General features: G+C 28.7%; 1 long non-coding RNA gene across 1 annotated transcript; it reads left to right on the forward strand.

Annotated features, from left to right (window-relative positions):
• The first annotated feature begins 11,028 nt into the window (after positions 1–11,028).
• LOC114915168 (uncharacterized) lies at positions 11,029–13,282 on the forward strand. Its single transcript, XR_003803094.2, has 2 exons — positions 11,029–12,552; positions 12,650–13,282. It is a non-coding gene; the product is annotated as an uncharacterized LOC114915168 (long non-coding RNA).
• The last annotated feature ends 3,643 nt before the right edge of the window (positions 13,283–16,925 follow it).

Consider the following 16,925-nt stretch of genomic DNA (forward strand, 5'->3'; position numbering starts at 1 on the left):
TGCCTAGGTAAAGTAATGTTACGTGGTTTTAAATTTTAAGGACTCGTTTGGAACAATAGAAACATTGAAGAAATGACGCAGAAAGGTGAGAAATTGATAAGAAATAAAAATTACAAATTGTTTGGTAGCATTATGTATAGTTTAAATTTATTTACACATATAGTAAATAGTTATAAATCATTCTTCAAATTAATGATTTCGTTAATATTAATCATTCATAATGAGAGATTTGTGTTGCTTGTATACTAATATAAATAGGTGCATAGGATTGTATCAATTCATTCAAGTACAAAAGTGAAAGCAATGCTAGCATTGTGAGAGAAAAAGATTTTATTAAAAATTCTTCTTTGTAGTTTTGTTCTTTTCTTAATAATAGAGAATTTTCTTAGTATCTATTATCATTCGTATAGTTATATTTTTATGTCAAATATAACATCTTATTTTTTAAATAAATAAATTATAAATTATAATTATTAGAATAAAAAGATAAATACAAATATTTGGGCTAGACTCTAAGACCAAACTGAAGACTAATTCAAATAAGAGGAGTTAGATAGGGTTAGGTGTGTGTTTCTGAAACCCTAGGAGCTCACATGAAGAGAATTAGAGGAGGTCGTGGAGAAAGTGCAGATTAATGGTAGAAGCTACTAGAGGAACATCACTTCTTGAGACTCATCAGTCTAGGTAGGGGGAGGGGAATTATCAAGTCTTAACATGTGTAAGGGATAAGGGTAAATAAGTGAACCCTAAGCCTCTTAGGTTATTTGTTTGAGAGGAGTTTCTTGAGTATGAAATTGTTTGAAATTATATTACCGTTATATGTTATGATTCATGTTGGTTTAGATTGATTAAAATGATATTGAGATTATGCGTTTTAGGAATTAGGGTTGTTATGTATGAATTTTAGGGGTTTTGAGTGTATGATTTAGAGAATTGGTGTGAATTGTTAGACATAAGAATTACATAAAAATATTAAGAAATGAATAAGTTATGTTAGTTTAGGGTTTAGGGTTTATGTTAGTCACAAGATGAGTATCACATTCTGTGTGTGAAACATAATGTCTGTCACTTATAAGCATTGCAAGAGCCCTTAGATGGCTGAATTAGGTTTCGTGTTATTCATAAGAGTTGTAGGGTTAGATGTTATCTTTCTAATGACATTAGAATCACCCAAAAAGGAGATGTAGAACTCAAGTAATGATCAAATTAGTGAAGAGCATACATCTCATGAGTCTTAGTTGATGAATATGTTATGTTTATGATTGATGAAATAATGGTGATTGATGGAATGTGATGTGTTAAACTGTTATTAATATTGTATGAGATAATTGATGAAGGTGCGTAAGATGTAATTGTTGTTTGATTAGTGTGTGTATATCCTTATGTTTTGTATATGGTGTGATGGATGAGATGTATTCTCACTTCCTGTAATTATATGTTTGTGTTTGGGTTGATTGTCATTTACAAGAATAGAATAGGTTTAGGATGATAGGTTTGAGGAAGAAAAATTAAAAAAGAAAGGTCTTGCTCTGATAGTGTGACATCGGGGTCGAGTTTTAGGATTAATATATATTTTATGTTGAATTTTATATTAAGTTGTTTTGTTATCGAACTTATTTGATTTAAGAAAATTTTTTATTTCTTTTTTGAATGATTCTTTATATGTTTTATTAAAGACTGATGTGACCCCTTTTACAAGCTAATGAGAAGTATTATTACATTGTTTAATTTTTTGAAAATTTTGTTATATTTTATTTGTTAAATCTTTGGTGGTAGAAGGGTGTCACATCAAAAACGATTTTACCATAATAAACTGGTATTAGAGCTATGACATCTGTGAAGTTTGACGTTGAAAAATTTATTGACAAAAATATAACTTCAATATGTGGTAGGAGAAGATGCTTGCTCTCCTCAAGTTCAAGTAGTAGAAGTCTCCAGTTGAGAAGCAGATGCATCACAACTGAAATCACGACGGGAATGACACAAAAATATTTTTAATGAAGTTGCCACAATATTTTGTTTTAAGGGAAAAACATTGGAAAACTCTTTTAAAAAATGATCTTTGAAATTAGAGTTAGGTTCGGATGTCAATTACGTGTAGAGAAAGTATTAACATCCTAAAACTTCCATTGAAAACAATACCTTTAATTAAATACGCAAAACTATATATCTTTACAAATATTTATTTTACTCCTAAAGTTTTTTTTTATTCTTTATTTTAAAAAGTATTCATTTTTATTTTTAAAAAAAAAAACATGGATAAGAATTTAAGCTAGCAAATGGCTAGTCATTAAACTCTAAAATTTGATAACATTAAAGATATAATTTTTTATTCAAATGATATTAGTTTCGTCGGGCATGAATTTTGTAGCACCCAATTTATAAAATATTAAACATAATATTATATATATATATTATATGTACATATATATATATATACATATATATATATATATATATATATTACTATAGATTGTTAACACAAGTATATCATTAATAATATTATACATAAAAATAAAGGAAGATTTTGTGAACTTGTTTACAAATAGTTAGCTTATAATTACATTACATACTATTAAAAAATATATATTTACAACAACGTGCGTAATTAAAACTACTTATTTCTTACATATCTATTACAATATTTACATATTAGGTTGATATAAGTTTACTATAGGATTAACGTGGTTAGCCGGAGGTAAGAAAAAGGTAACCACTATCGGTCCATCAATGACAGTAGGAATTTCCTGAGTAGGAGAAAATGTGAAGGTTGACAGTGTCACCCCTTGGAAGGTAACCGAATTGGCGACAGCATCTACACTACAAGTAGTTCCAGAAAATATCATTGATATGACACAGGGGAAAGGGCTCGGGATTGCCGGTAGATCCATCTTTTTTTTTCTATTATAATTAATTAAACATTTTAAACAAGAAACATAATGAGTGAGAACAATTATCCAATAAATATCCATAATTATATAATATGCACATAAATATTTTTAACTAATACTAATAAATATTTTTTTTTCTTGAAATAAAAATTTGAATTATACTTATAGTGAGTAGTCATGATAAATGAGCATTAAAATAACATATAACTAAAGGTTATTTTACCTTAAGTTTTACTCATTTAAATCTCCAAGGTAAACCTCTAACTACAAATTAATTCAAACTTCCAGTCTTATGGCCATAAAATAATATTTATATTAATAAATAAATGAAGAAATAATAACAAGATAAACTTAGGATATTTTAACAAATTATATTATAGCTAGAATTAATATAAAAATAATTAAGTTAAATAAGTAAATATTTTTATTTATTTAAATTTAATATAATATAGTTTATAAAAATGGAATGTATTAAAGAATATTAATCAAGTAAATGACAATGATAAACATCATAAAATAATTTAACAACATAAATTAGGAATATCTCATTGATTATTAAGAGTAAAAAAAATATCATAGATTAAGCAAATAAGTGAGATTAGAGATAACTCACTAAGTAAATACACATAAAATATAACATAAATAAACTAATATATTAACATATAAAATTTTAAAAAGATAAAAATTTTCTCCTCCTTACCTTAAGGAAAATGATATGACTTGGAGATATTCCAAAGTTGTATATTTCTTTCCCTCTTTTTTTTTTTTTCTTTTTCTCTTTTCCCTCTTACTATTTTTTTTTTCTCTTCGTAAACCTTTGCTTTCTTTCTTCTCAAATTTCAGTTGCATGTTCTCCTCAATCTAAAGTCTATTTATAGTAAAAATTTGTATTTATAGTAAAAATTTGTAATGATTACATTAGTTAGCATTTTATGAAAAATTTTCTTATTTGGTTTGATTTTAATCTCCCATTACATGTTTAGTTTCTTATAGATAGAGATTAATAAATGTAGGATAAGGTAGGATTGTGTAGCAGAGATTTTTCTGCTGCAGATTTTCATTTTTTTTAGTCAATTCATAATATATATATATATATATATATATATATATATATATATATATTTCTATTTTAATTTGCTAAAAATATATAAAATATATATATAAGTATCAAAATAAAACATTTATATTTATTTATTTAAATATGGTAACTAAAATTTTTTAAAATATCATTTTAAAAATAAGATAATGATAATAAAATTAAGAATAAATAGTATATAATTTTATTTTAATTTACTGAAAATTTAGTAATAAAAATTTTAATATATTATAATTATATAAAATATTGTACTTATTCTCTATAATATAATACGATTAAAATTCACATAAGGCTTTCTATATTGAATACGATTTTAGCATAGCAGGTACAAACAAAATTTGTCACTAAAAAAGTAAAGATGTTTTATTCTTTATAAATTTGTGTGGAAATAAAGAATATACGCTTAAAATCTTTTCTTATTCAAATAAAATATTTTTCACATTCGAATAATACGTTTCAATTTCATTCGTATTCAAATAAATTATGACTCACACGTTACTGATACGTAAAAATCTAGTTTATCCAATAAATAAATGTTTTATTCAAATACGTTTTCAAAAGAAAACGTAAAACTTTATTTAATCGAATAAATGTTCATTATTTGAATACGTTTTTGAAAGAAAACGTAAACTTTCATTTGAATGAGATTTTTTTATTTGAATGAATGTTTAGATTTTTATTATTTATTTTATTAACTTAATTTAGATTTTTAATTTTAATTAATTTTTAATTTAAAAGATATTGCTTTAAAATTAGTTACTTATTTTTAATTATTTATTTATGTTATTTTAAAATATTGTTTGTTCAGTTATGTAATTTTTTGTTTAAATGATTAAAATAAAAATTAATTAATAAAAAATGTTTTTAAAAATATTTTTTTACTCTATTATTTATTTATTTCTCTCTTTTCCTTTTTATATATTTTATTTCTCACTTTTTTTATCTTGCTAAACATATATAATATTATTTTCAATCTATTTATCTTGAACCAAACAATCAAATTTTTGTTTATCTATTTTTATCTTTTCTATTTCGTTGCACTCTATTTGTTATCTATTTCTTTCCTCTTTAATAAACACAGTTAAGAAGAAGAAAATTCTGAGGGACTTATAATTTCATTTTTATTAGTTATGTTAAAATAATTTTTTCCTTTAGAGTGATATGGTTGATTGCAATAACATTGTAGAAACAAAACATATTCCCTTTAAGGTCAGTTACTAGTTTTATACAACTTATACAATTGGAAGCCTATAGTGAAGATGCAAGTTTCTCGAAAGCAAATAGTTCTTCAGATGCAAAATTTGGGAACAAGTCATTAGGGTCGAAGTTGATTCAATTAAGAAAAATAAGACATGAACTTTAGTGGATTTAGACGATTGTAATTTGTCAAATTGTATTTTCAAAGATTTTTTTAATTTTTTTTTATTCTAGAACTAATATCACATTACCTTTCAATTTTCAGAATTAAAATGACTGTCTAATCGTTTTTTTTTTTAAAGATAAGAAAGATTATAAAGATGGTCGTAATGAGGATTGAACCTAGGTTCTCATGCTTCTAACTATCCTAACCCCTTCCCACCCAACCACTAGGCTAACCCTAGTGGTCAATTGTCTATTCATTTAATTATATAACTAAAACATATAATAAATAAAATATTTTAAAAATATAAATCAAATTATATTAAAATTCATGATAAATATTTTTGCACATATAAATTATATTTTAAATTTATGATAGATAATTTATATTGTGTATACAAGATTTTTTTTTTAATTATTCCAAAGTTTTGTTCATGAGAAAAGCTATTTTACAAAGCTTTGTCGTTGAAAGGAGAAAAACCACGGTACAAACATGGTATAAATAAAGAGTTAATTATTTATACACTACTAATGTAAAAAAAAAAATATACTGGCAACCAATTATATATTTTAATTGTGTCATGTCACTATAAACACATTTACTTTTAATAGTGATATGATACAATTAAAATATATAATTAATTATCAGTATAAAAAAACTTTATACTGACAATATATAGATGATTAATTCATAAATAAATTCAGACTTAATTAAAGTTCATTGACCAAAGCTAGTATCCACTCTCCCCCGGCAAACGAAAAGAAATTCTGATATCTGCTGAGGCTCAAGACAAAAGCCCTACACACATTATTGGGTCATTCATTGGGCTAGGCCTTGCACCAGCCTACAACAGCTAATAACACCACACTGCTTGTTTCTCCAACCTCATAACACAACACTTGAGTAACACAAGGGTTTTGGACCAATTAAAAACAAAAATCTATACTTATACAAATAGGAATAACATTTCCTTTGCATTTTACTGTTACGAGATATTAATTAAATGTTAAACCATCTTTAACTGAACCTTTGTTATTTAGAGTTTTTCAATAACAATCCTACTTCGCATTCTTTTTATAAATGAACCTAAACTCAACTTACCGGTATCATATTTAATTTTTTTTTTTAAGGAAATAAACTTAACTCATTTCATTTATAATAAGAGGAGCAATACATGGAGGAATAAAATCAAAAGAGTGGTGACTAGCATAAGATCTTGACACCCTTGCTAAAGTGTAGGCGACACGATTGACTTGTTTCCTAATAAACCTAACCTTGAGGTTTTGATGGGAACGTAACAGGGATCTACATTGGTTTATGATAATCCCATATTCAGAGTGAAGAATGTATGTGTTGTTTAGATGATCAGCTACTTGCTTACAGTCAGTTTCCACACACACATTGTCATATCGAGAATGGATGAGGAATTGAAGTGTTTCCAACATAGCTACTACTTCTGCTTCTTGAGGTGGTGGTAGGCCGTGTTTCCATCCAGATATAGCGATCTGGAATGATCCACTTGTATCACGAACACAGAGGCCGAACCCAAAAGTAGAGGAGTTCTTGAAGATTGCCGCATCAACGTTGCACGAGAAAGTGCCTATAGGAGGTTTGGTCCATCTGTGGATCACAGTAGGGGTGACATGTTGGGTCAATTTTTTGTGTGCATATTGCCATGCATGAAAGTGTTGTTCCGTTAGTTGGATTGAGGTTCGTGAAGGAGGGACACTCTCCTTCCATACTTTGTCATTTCGCCGCCGCCAGATGCACCAAAGCATGAGAGCGAAAGATGTTAAGTCAGAACCTGTCAAGTAGCCCAGCAATTTCCACGTGGTGCCAATGAAACTGACTCCTTGTTCTACTATATGCGCGATCTTCGGCCAACATCCTGAGTCTTTCCATATGGTTATGGCAGCTGGACAACGATAAAAGAGGTGTCATTCGTTCTCCTGGTTTGCAGAACAGTGGGCGCAAAAAGATGTGCATGGGACACCTTTCTGCTGCAGATTCAGGCGCGTGGGAATACATCCTCTCATTAATCGCCAAAGGAAAATCTGTGTTGAGTGGGGGATCTTCAAGTTCCATAGGTTCATCCAATCGCCCTGGACCCTCAATGTGTTATTTGAGATGACGTGTTCCATGAGGTGATGATATGCTGTTCTTACCGAGTATGAACCATTGGTGTTTAGCCTCCACGCTAAAGAATCTGGGCGTGAGGGGTTCAATAGAGGCATAGCTAGAATGGTTTGAGAATCTTGATCATTAAAGAGAGAATGAACGCGATATGAGTCCCACTTGTGGAGAGTGTGATCAATGAGATCGTGGACAGTGAGAGATTCGTATCCTTGAGGAGCTATCGATGTGACAAACGAACTATGCGAGTTGCGAAGCCACGGGTCCTTCCAAATATTAATAGAAGAGCCATCTCCAATACACCACCTAGCACCTTGCTTGACTAGAACCTGTGAAGCGTGGATGCTTCTCCAAATAAAACTTGGGTTATGGCCCAAGCGGGCACCCAAGAAGTCCCCTTGAGGGAAGTATCTAGCTTTGAAGATTCGTGTAAATAGAGCATCAGGGTTGGACTGAAGATTCCACCCTTGTTTCCCAAGCATAGCCAAGTTAAAACCATGGAGGTGTCGGAAGCCCATACCGCCATACTCTTTCCGCATAGTGAGTTTGTCCCAGCTTAACCATTTGATACCTCGCCCTGTGTGGTGGTTGGAGCCCCACCAGAAGGAGTTCAACATTCTTTGAATTTCATCTTCGAGGCTGGTTGGTAAGAGGAAGGTGCTCATGCAATAGGTGGGGATTGCTTGAGCCACTGACTTGATAAGGGTCTCACGACCAACTTTTGAGAGGTGTTTGCCTGTCCAGTGGTTGATCTTCTTCCATATTCTATCTTTAACATAGGAGAACGCTGCCCTTTTGTTTCGGCCCACCATGGATGGGAGGCCTAAGTATTTTCCTGTGCCAATGCATTCATGTACCCCCAAAATAGCGTTGATGGACATGCGCAATCTAGTAATAGTATTTTTGCTATAGTAAATCTCGGATTTTTGCAAGTTGATGGCTTGTCCTGGTGCATTCTCGTATTGTTGAAGAATGGTACGAAGGGTTGTGCACTCACGTTCAGTGGCTTTGCAGAAGAGAAAACAGTCATCCGCAAATAGCAAATGAGAGACTTGCGGTGCTCCTCGACAAATTTTAGCCCCGTGGAGTTCCCCTCTAGCCTCTGTTGTTCGTAATAAGGAAGAGAGTCCTTCAGCACATAAAATAAAAAGATAGGGTGATAGAGGGTCACCTTGGCATAGTCCTCGCTCCGGTGAGATGGGCCCAACTCCTTCACCATTTACCATAACTTGGAATGTAGGGGAGGCATAACACATTCGCATCCAGAGAGCCCATTGAGTGTGAAAACCCAGCTTCAAGAGTAGGGAATGTAGATAGGACCAACTGACCCTGTCAAAAGATTTACTGATATCAATCTTTAAAGCAATCATACCTGTTTAGCCCTGGTGTTTGCACTTCATGTAATGGATTATTTCTGATGCCACCATGACATTGTCGAGGATGGAACGTCCCTCAACGAATGCAGATTGAGCTTGGGATATGCATTGGTGCAGAACATCTTTAAGTCGGTTGGCAAGGACTTTTGATACAACTTTGTAGATGACGTTGCATAGCGATATGGGTCGTAGATCCCTCATGGATGATGGTGCATCATTTTTTGGTATGAGGACAATGTTGGTCTGGTTTAACGGTTCTGGGAAGAAGCCTTGTTCCAAACATTGTTTTCCTGCATGGTAGAGCTCTGGCCCGAGTAGTTCCTAGAAGTGTTTATAAAAGCCTGGGTTGAGACCATCAGGTCCTGGCGCTTTGTCTGTGTGCATTGAGAATAAGGCAGCACGAAACTGGTATCATATTTAATTAAATCTTGAAAATAATAATATTCTATTTTGATGAATATATTTAATTAAAAATATTTTTTTTACACCAGAAGTGATCTAGCTCATGGATCATTTATGGTCAATAATTTGACAAATAAAATCTTAGTAAAATTGAACATGAGACATGATTTAAAAATCTGTAACATAATATTAGTTCTTGCTTGATAGTCACAAGAGTATTATTATTCTTTATCATTTTGATGGATAAAGAAATACATCTAATTAAAAAAATTATACATCATCTTTTGAAATTAGAGAAATCTAATTACGTCCCCCACATTTTTCAAGACTCAAACATGTTTTAATTTTGTCAATGTCTTTGTCTTTCACTAACAAGCTTTAAAATTTGGTCACTATATTCCCCCGGTTCTTGTTTCTTCCATCTATCATGTACCATGAAAATATTCTTCTTCCCATTTTTCAAAGCAAGATTAGAGTAATGCTTTTTGCTCCCTCACACCCCCTCAATCTTTTTCAACTATAATTTATGCCATTTTAAAGTATGTGATTTTTAACATAATCGTTCATTAGATTATCACTGCCATTTGCTAGCACCATTAACTATTACAACAATGTTAAATTTAATTATGCTATGTTATCGCAGGGTATAGAAAAAGTTAGCCTAAACTTGTTTTTCTTGTTTCCTTTGAGTAGTGTAGACATTTCAGAAAAGCTATATTCTTGAATTGGAAAATAGGGTACAGTGTATTTTAGATCTCTTCATTTTCGGTTAAATGGTCTTAATTATTCTTTAACATTAAAAATGATGATTTTGGTTCTCCTTTTTTTTTAAGGGTTAATTGTGTAGTATCCTAATTAAATTCTATAAAGATATGAAGTTTACCAATTATAGAATATAAGATTCTCAAAAATCATCATTTTAAAACATGAGAACTAAAACTAATTTTAACTAAAAATTAAAAGACGTAAGACACATTTTATCTGTTAAAAAAAGTCATGCATATGTAAATTTTGTAGATTACTTCTTATAGATACTAACTTAAAAATTGTACCCTTGTTTTATTTAAAAGAATCGTAATACAAACTAGATAACGTACCCTAGCTAACTATATCAAACAAAACGCTAGTGGCATGCTAAAAATTCCTAAGGAAAATTCATGTTAAAAGGAATCATCGATACAAAAGTTGGAGGTCCATGTATCATTGGTTCAAATAGTATTAGATTCTGTCTTTTAAAATAGATATTGAGTTTGAGTTTTGCAACGTTAAAAAAGAGAAACCTTATCAAAGTGAACGAAGTAATGTTAGACTCAATTGTGACTTTCTAATTTAAATATTTTTAAAAAAATTATTAAAATATCATATTTTAAAATATATTTATTAAAGGGTTATGTTTACTATTTATGTTGAGAATTTGAGAATTTTTATTTAAATATTGCAAAAAAAAATTACCAAAATATCATAATATATTTATCAAATTGTTATATTTATTATTTATGTTAAAAATTTGGTCCCTCATTAACTAATTTTTCACCTAAGTTTTTCAATTTTTTTATTTATCCATTAGAAATTAGTTAATTAGTAATCAATTTCTCAACTGTAACTTTTTTTTAAATGATAAGCTACAACTCTTATGAGGACATGAAATTCTAAAAAAATTATCTACTTAGCTAAAAATTTCAAAAATCATAACAGATATAATCAACATTGACAGCTCAACCTCTGTTCATTAAAATAGTCATAACTGAAGTTCTAGACCTCCGTTTTACATGATTTGACGTGTGTAATTTTTTAAATTTGTCACAATCACACCACATTTTATCCTATTTGGTTGTGAGTTGTCCAGTCGGTCATCCCTCTCTTGGGTTAAGCGTCTTTTACACCAGAAAACGTGTATCGCATTTGTTGAACTTAAGCACATGATGAGAGTTTGCCTTTGTTTGTGCGTCATCTAAGGCTTTGCTTAATATTTTTGAGAATACTTGACCAAATCTCAATTTAGCTATGACTTTTCTCCCTCTTTCATTGAATAAATTGTTATACCTTTAGTAAGTTGACAAAATCAACGTTCTAATTAGTAGGTTTCTAGTTTTTCTACGTACTGAGTTTATTGTCTCTTCTAGATTTGTGGTCATATGCTCCCATCTTCAACCTCCATCTCATGTGAGATTCTATTTATCTCATGGGATTTGATCAAGCCATTAAATAACACTTTCATTTTTTATTCTACCCTAAAATTATTATAGTAGTAACTAAATGTAGGCTCAATATGTTGGAGAATTTATTCCATATAAAGTCATTAAGTTGAAAAATAATTGATAAAACTAATTGTTTTGATTGCAAGAATAAATAAAAATATACTAATAATCTATGTTAATGACTTGTTTTCTTTTGCTCTCATTTTTTGAATTGCCTCATAAAATTTTGTGTAATATGTTGAATGTAAAACCAATGCATAAAATTCTCTGATGTCCACCCATTGTCATCTCTTAAGTACGCACTCTTAATTGACTTGTGCCTATATGGGATCAAACAGAGACCATTTTGAGGTATGGCATGTCTTTTCAATTTTTTTAGAAAGAAGAACCATGTGGCCGCTATTTCACCATCAACAATTGCAAATGGTATTAGAAGTATTTAATTGTTTCCATATTTTTCAATAGTTACTAGTAGAGTGCCTCTATACTTTCCATACAACCAAGTATGATCAACTTGGACAAGGGGATTATAGCAGTTAAACTCATCAATACATGGTTTGAAACACCAAAATAAACTATGGAATTGAACAAAACCCTTGACTATAATTGTCCTTCATGGTTGTACAATGGTTTCATTTTCTTCTCTACAACCAAACCTAAAAGGTAATAGTTGTTATCAATTTGGGTAAATCATTTTACTATTTTTTCCAATTTTCATATATATCTTCAATAACTTTTTGTTTGACCTTCCATGCTTTTTTGTACGTCACAATGTAGCCTTTAACACTTTTTACATGTGCTATCAATGTTGAGATTGAAATGGATTGATCACTTTCAATCTTGGGCATGGTATCGTATGATGAACATTCAACCAACAATTGAACGTGATTTATCATATCCACTTGCTACTAGATATGACGTTATTGATGATTTTCCTTTATCATTTCACTACAACAAACAATGATACTAACAATCCCAAAATAACCTATTTTTATTTTGTGATAAATGGAGTGACAAAGGGCTAAGATTTACAGGAACTCCCTATGGTGATGTCATAGGTTACAAATTAAGATTCGATAATATGAAGAATGATCAGGTTATATACAACTTTTTGATAATTGTTAATTGATTTTTTGTTAATTATACAAGAACTATTGCATGTTTTATTTACATTTTATTCAAATTCCATACAGAGGGTTTGAGTCATTCTTACCAAACCATGCTTACGAGGACTCTAAAATATGAAGTGCATGCATTGTATTAATTTGTTTTCCAATTATTGTATGGCATCAAACTAGCAAGGTCCAATTTCAATTTAGCCTATGGAAACTCATCCTAAATACTCCCTATAACCTTGACAAACTCCACCATAAAGACATGAGAGGACATATAACACAAATTGGGTAGAGGAACATGTGCAATGGATAACTATTTGGAAGGAACGATAAAAACAAGTGATTGTTGATCGACCTATTCAAGGACCTCTACAATATACCCGTGAATATTTGGAATGGTATCGTGCAAATTTTAAAGTTTTCCTATATGTAGAACACTTCACAATTGTAGGTGACACAATTGTTGAAAGTATACAAATGCTAACTAGACAATGTTCAAGGCAACGTTATACACCACCTCTACAAAGTCTAATTATTGACATGAACAATTTCTTAACACCCCATACTCAACAAGTGGTGTTGGATTTGACTACATGAGTAATTTAGTTGGTGCTGACCTTCAAACACTAGAATTTGTGTACGTTTACATTCAAAGCATAAGTATTTCTTTGTTTGCATCAATTCAAGAAAATGTCATTGGATGCTTTACAACACCCACGATTGATAATGTTGTAAGCTTTCATACATTGACGAAATCAAATGATATCATTGTAAATGATGAAAATGTTAACTTTGACTGCCAAATTGAACTCTAAGAACAAGCAAGAATACGTCAAAATCCAATAAGAAACAAACATCTTGCAAGATGTGGTACTAGTGAATACATGCACCATTAATTGTTGTTTATGAATTTGATTTTGAAGTATGCATGAAAGTTAATTTTGTATTTTTTATTTATTTTTTACTTATTTGTGGTGTGCACTATGAATTTGATTTTGAAGTACATGTGAAAATTAATCTATATTTTTATTATTACAATGTAATTGATCTTTTAAAATCCTATTTTTTGTGATGTATATGTACTCTTTAGTTTGTATTGCATAATAAATTTATGCATCTTTAACTTATTTATAATCTCTTCTTACAAAAATTTATAAAATAAAAATTATGAATTCATTTATATATTAACTAATTTTTCAAGCTAATAAATTAAATAGAAAATATATATTACAAAAAAGAAATTATATAAAAATGTAAATGAGAAATTGGTTACTGGTTAAGTAATTTCTCAATTTATAAATAAAAAAATAAAAATTTATGTAAAAAATTATTTAATGGAAGGCCAAATTTTTAACATAAATAGTAAACATAACATTTTGGAAAATATATTTCACAATATGATATTTTGGTAATTTTTTTTAATATTTAAATCAAAAGTCCTCAATTGTGAAGGAGAAAATTATGGTTGGGAGGGAAAATATTATCAAAGGTGATGAACATATAAAGATTAGAAGTCGGTGAATATTTTGCATCAAATAACATGATACCAAAAAAAAATAAAGTAGAAAGATGCATTTATACATATTTATACATATTATAAAGAGAATATGGTTTAGTAATTACCTCCTTAATATTCATTTTTAATTAGATATTTTTACCAATTTTTTTCCTTAAATAATTTTTATTTAAAACATAATTTTATTTAGTCCTGAATTTATTTAAACACACTTTACAAAGCGTTAAAAACAAAATGAAAAATAAGAATATTGTAAAAAAAAATTAAAAAAACCTTTTTCCATTTCATCTCAATTCTCATCTCTTGTGGAATGGATGTTTACCCTGTCTGGACTTGAACAAATTAATTATCCCCGTTGCCTTGTGTTTTTTGAGAGAAATCCCCGTATAGTAATCTACGTGGACATTAATCCATATTCTAATATTCATATACTTTTTGCTAGAACCTCTTGGCTGGGCACATTCAGTAATAGAAAATAGAAAATTATATACACATGTGCACCTCTTGTATGCTATTAAGTTACAAGTCAAAAAATTTCATTACAAAGACATCCATCAGTTATTACGAACAATCAAAAGTCATCAGCAATTTGTAAATGGGATGGAACCATGGAACAGTGAAAATATTTACTCTTTAGTCATAACTGTCCGCAATTTAGTGGCAGTTAATCCCTTAGAAAATGATATATAGAACCATTAATGAGGATGATAGTAAATGAATTAATAAATATTTTATACATTTTTAATTAGATTATATCATTAAATAATAAAAATAATAACATGAATAATAAATATCACATTATCACCATTAATAATTTGAAAAAATTAATTAATTTTCTAATAATAATAATAATTTACATTTACAATATCTATAGTTTAAAAAAACAAACATAACATAAGTTTTTATATATAAAAAAATACATATGAATAATCATATTTTATTTGCTTGTTATTTTTGAAAGGGGATAAAGTCTTAAAAATAATAAAAATAAAAGAAAAAAAATGGAAATAATATGCACACTTGTTGTTGAAAGGATAGAGTAGTTAAACTCTAGTTAGATAAGAGCTGAAAAAAGGAAGTTAGTGGATAAGAATGATTAATTAAAAAAAAGGAAGAGATGAAATAGTAGAGGTTGAATACATACAATTTTTCCTTATAAAAGGAGACTCAAAGATCCAATATAAAGATATTGTAATATCCTAATATTTTTAGATAACAATATTCTTAATATTATTTTTAAGTGTATTGAAATTTTTAGTTATGATAATATATATATATATATATATATATATATATATATATATATATATAAACAGAGAATAAGTATAATATTTTTACTATATATATATATATATATATATATATTTTTTATTATAACATTTTTAGTGAAATAAAATTATAAAATATTTATTCCTAATTATATAATTATTATGATTTAATTAATAAAATAGAATCACTTAATATTTATAATTTTATTTTAAATCAAATTCTTAAATTTTAGTTAGTATAATTAAAATTAAAAAAAATTAAAAAAAATAAAAATACTAGTATTTTATTTTATAAAATCTTATGTTCAGTAAACTAAATATATATATATATATATATATATATATATATATATATGTTTGTGTGTGTATGTGTGTGCTATCTAATTATATTATAAATATTACCTACGAAAAATAACTTATTATAAATTTGCATGATGTTATAAACATATAAAATAAAATGGTTCAGTGGTTTAACAAGTTGTGCTTAAGAATTACGCAAGCGCTTACGAAACTGAAATGGAAACCGCGCCTATAAATAGTGCATTTCACCTCAACGGAAATTTGAAAAAACAAGAAACATTGTAACAGCGGTGAGAAAAGAGAAAGAGAACGAAGTAAGAAAATTTCTTTTATTCAACTACTTCTTGATAAGTCTACATTCCAAAGTAAGGGGGAGGAGAACTTTATCTCTTTAATTTTATATACTCCTATGTTTATTTATTTATGTTATTTTTATCTAGTGAGGTGCCCCTAACCTCATTTATTTGCTTAATCTATGATTATTTTTATCCATAATAATTATTAATATGTCCATATTTTATATTGTTTAATTATTTTATAATAATTATCATTGTCATTTAATTAATTGGTGTTCTTAATATATTTTATTTACGTATATGTTATTTAATTAAAGCTTAAATAATGATAAATTCTCAAATTTATTTAGCGTGATTGTTTTTATGATTGATTATAATATAATTTTGTTAAAATGTCTTTGAATCGTTTTAAAGATAAATATTACTCTATGACCATAGAAGATAAAATTTGAATTATTTGTAGCTGGAGGTTTGACCTTGGGGATTTAAATGAGTAAGAAGTTATGGTTAAAAATTCTTTCGCTGGTTGATATTATAATGCTCATTTATCCTGACTAGTCACTACAAGTATAATTCAAATTTTAATGTTAATCATAATTAATATTTTTTTTAGTATTAATTATTGCTACGCATGTTATGTGATTATAAATATTTATTTGAAAACTGTTCTCACTCCTTATGTTTCTTGTGTAATATAATCATAAAAATAATTAAATAAATAGAGATGGGTGTTCCAACGATCCCAGCTCCTTTTCCTTCAGTAATTTCTGCAGTATTTTCTGGGGCTACGTGGAGTGTTGATGCGGTAAGCAAACGCAATCACATTTAATGGAGTACCAGTGTCAAGTTTTACCTTCTCTCCAAACCAAGAAGTCCCTACCGTGATTGACGGCCCCATAATAGTCACTTTCTTTTTACCGCCCGCTAACCATGTGAACCCAATTGTAAATTTGTTTCAACCACCCATGTAAATA

The sequence above is a fragment of the Cajanus cajan genome, chromosome 4, assembly GCF_000230855.2.
Source record: "Cajanus cajan strain Asha chromosome 4, NIPB_CcT2T_4, whole genome shotgun sequence".
Classification (NCBI taxonomy): Eukaryota; Viridiplantae; Streptophyta; class Magnoliopsida; order Fabales; family Fabaceae; genus Cajanus; species Cajanus cajan.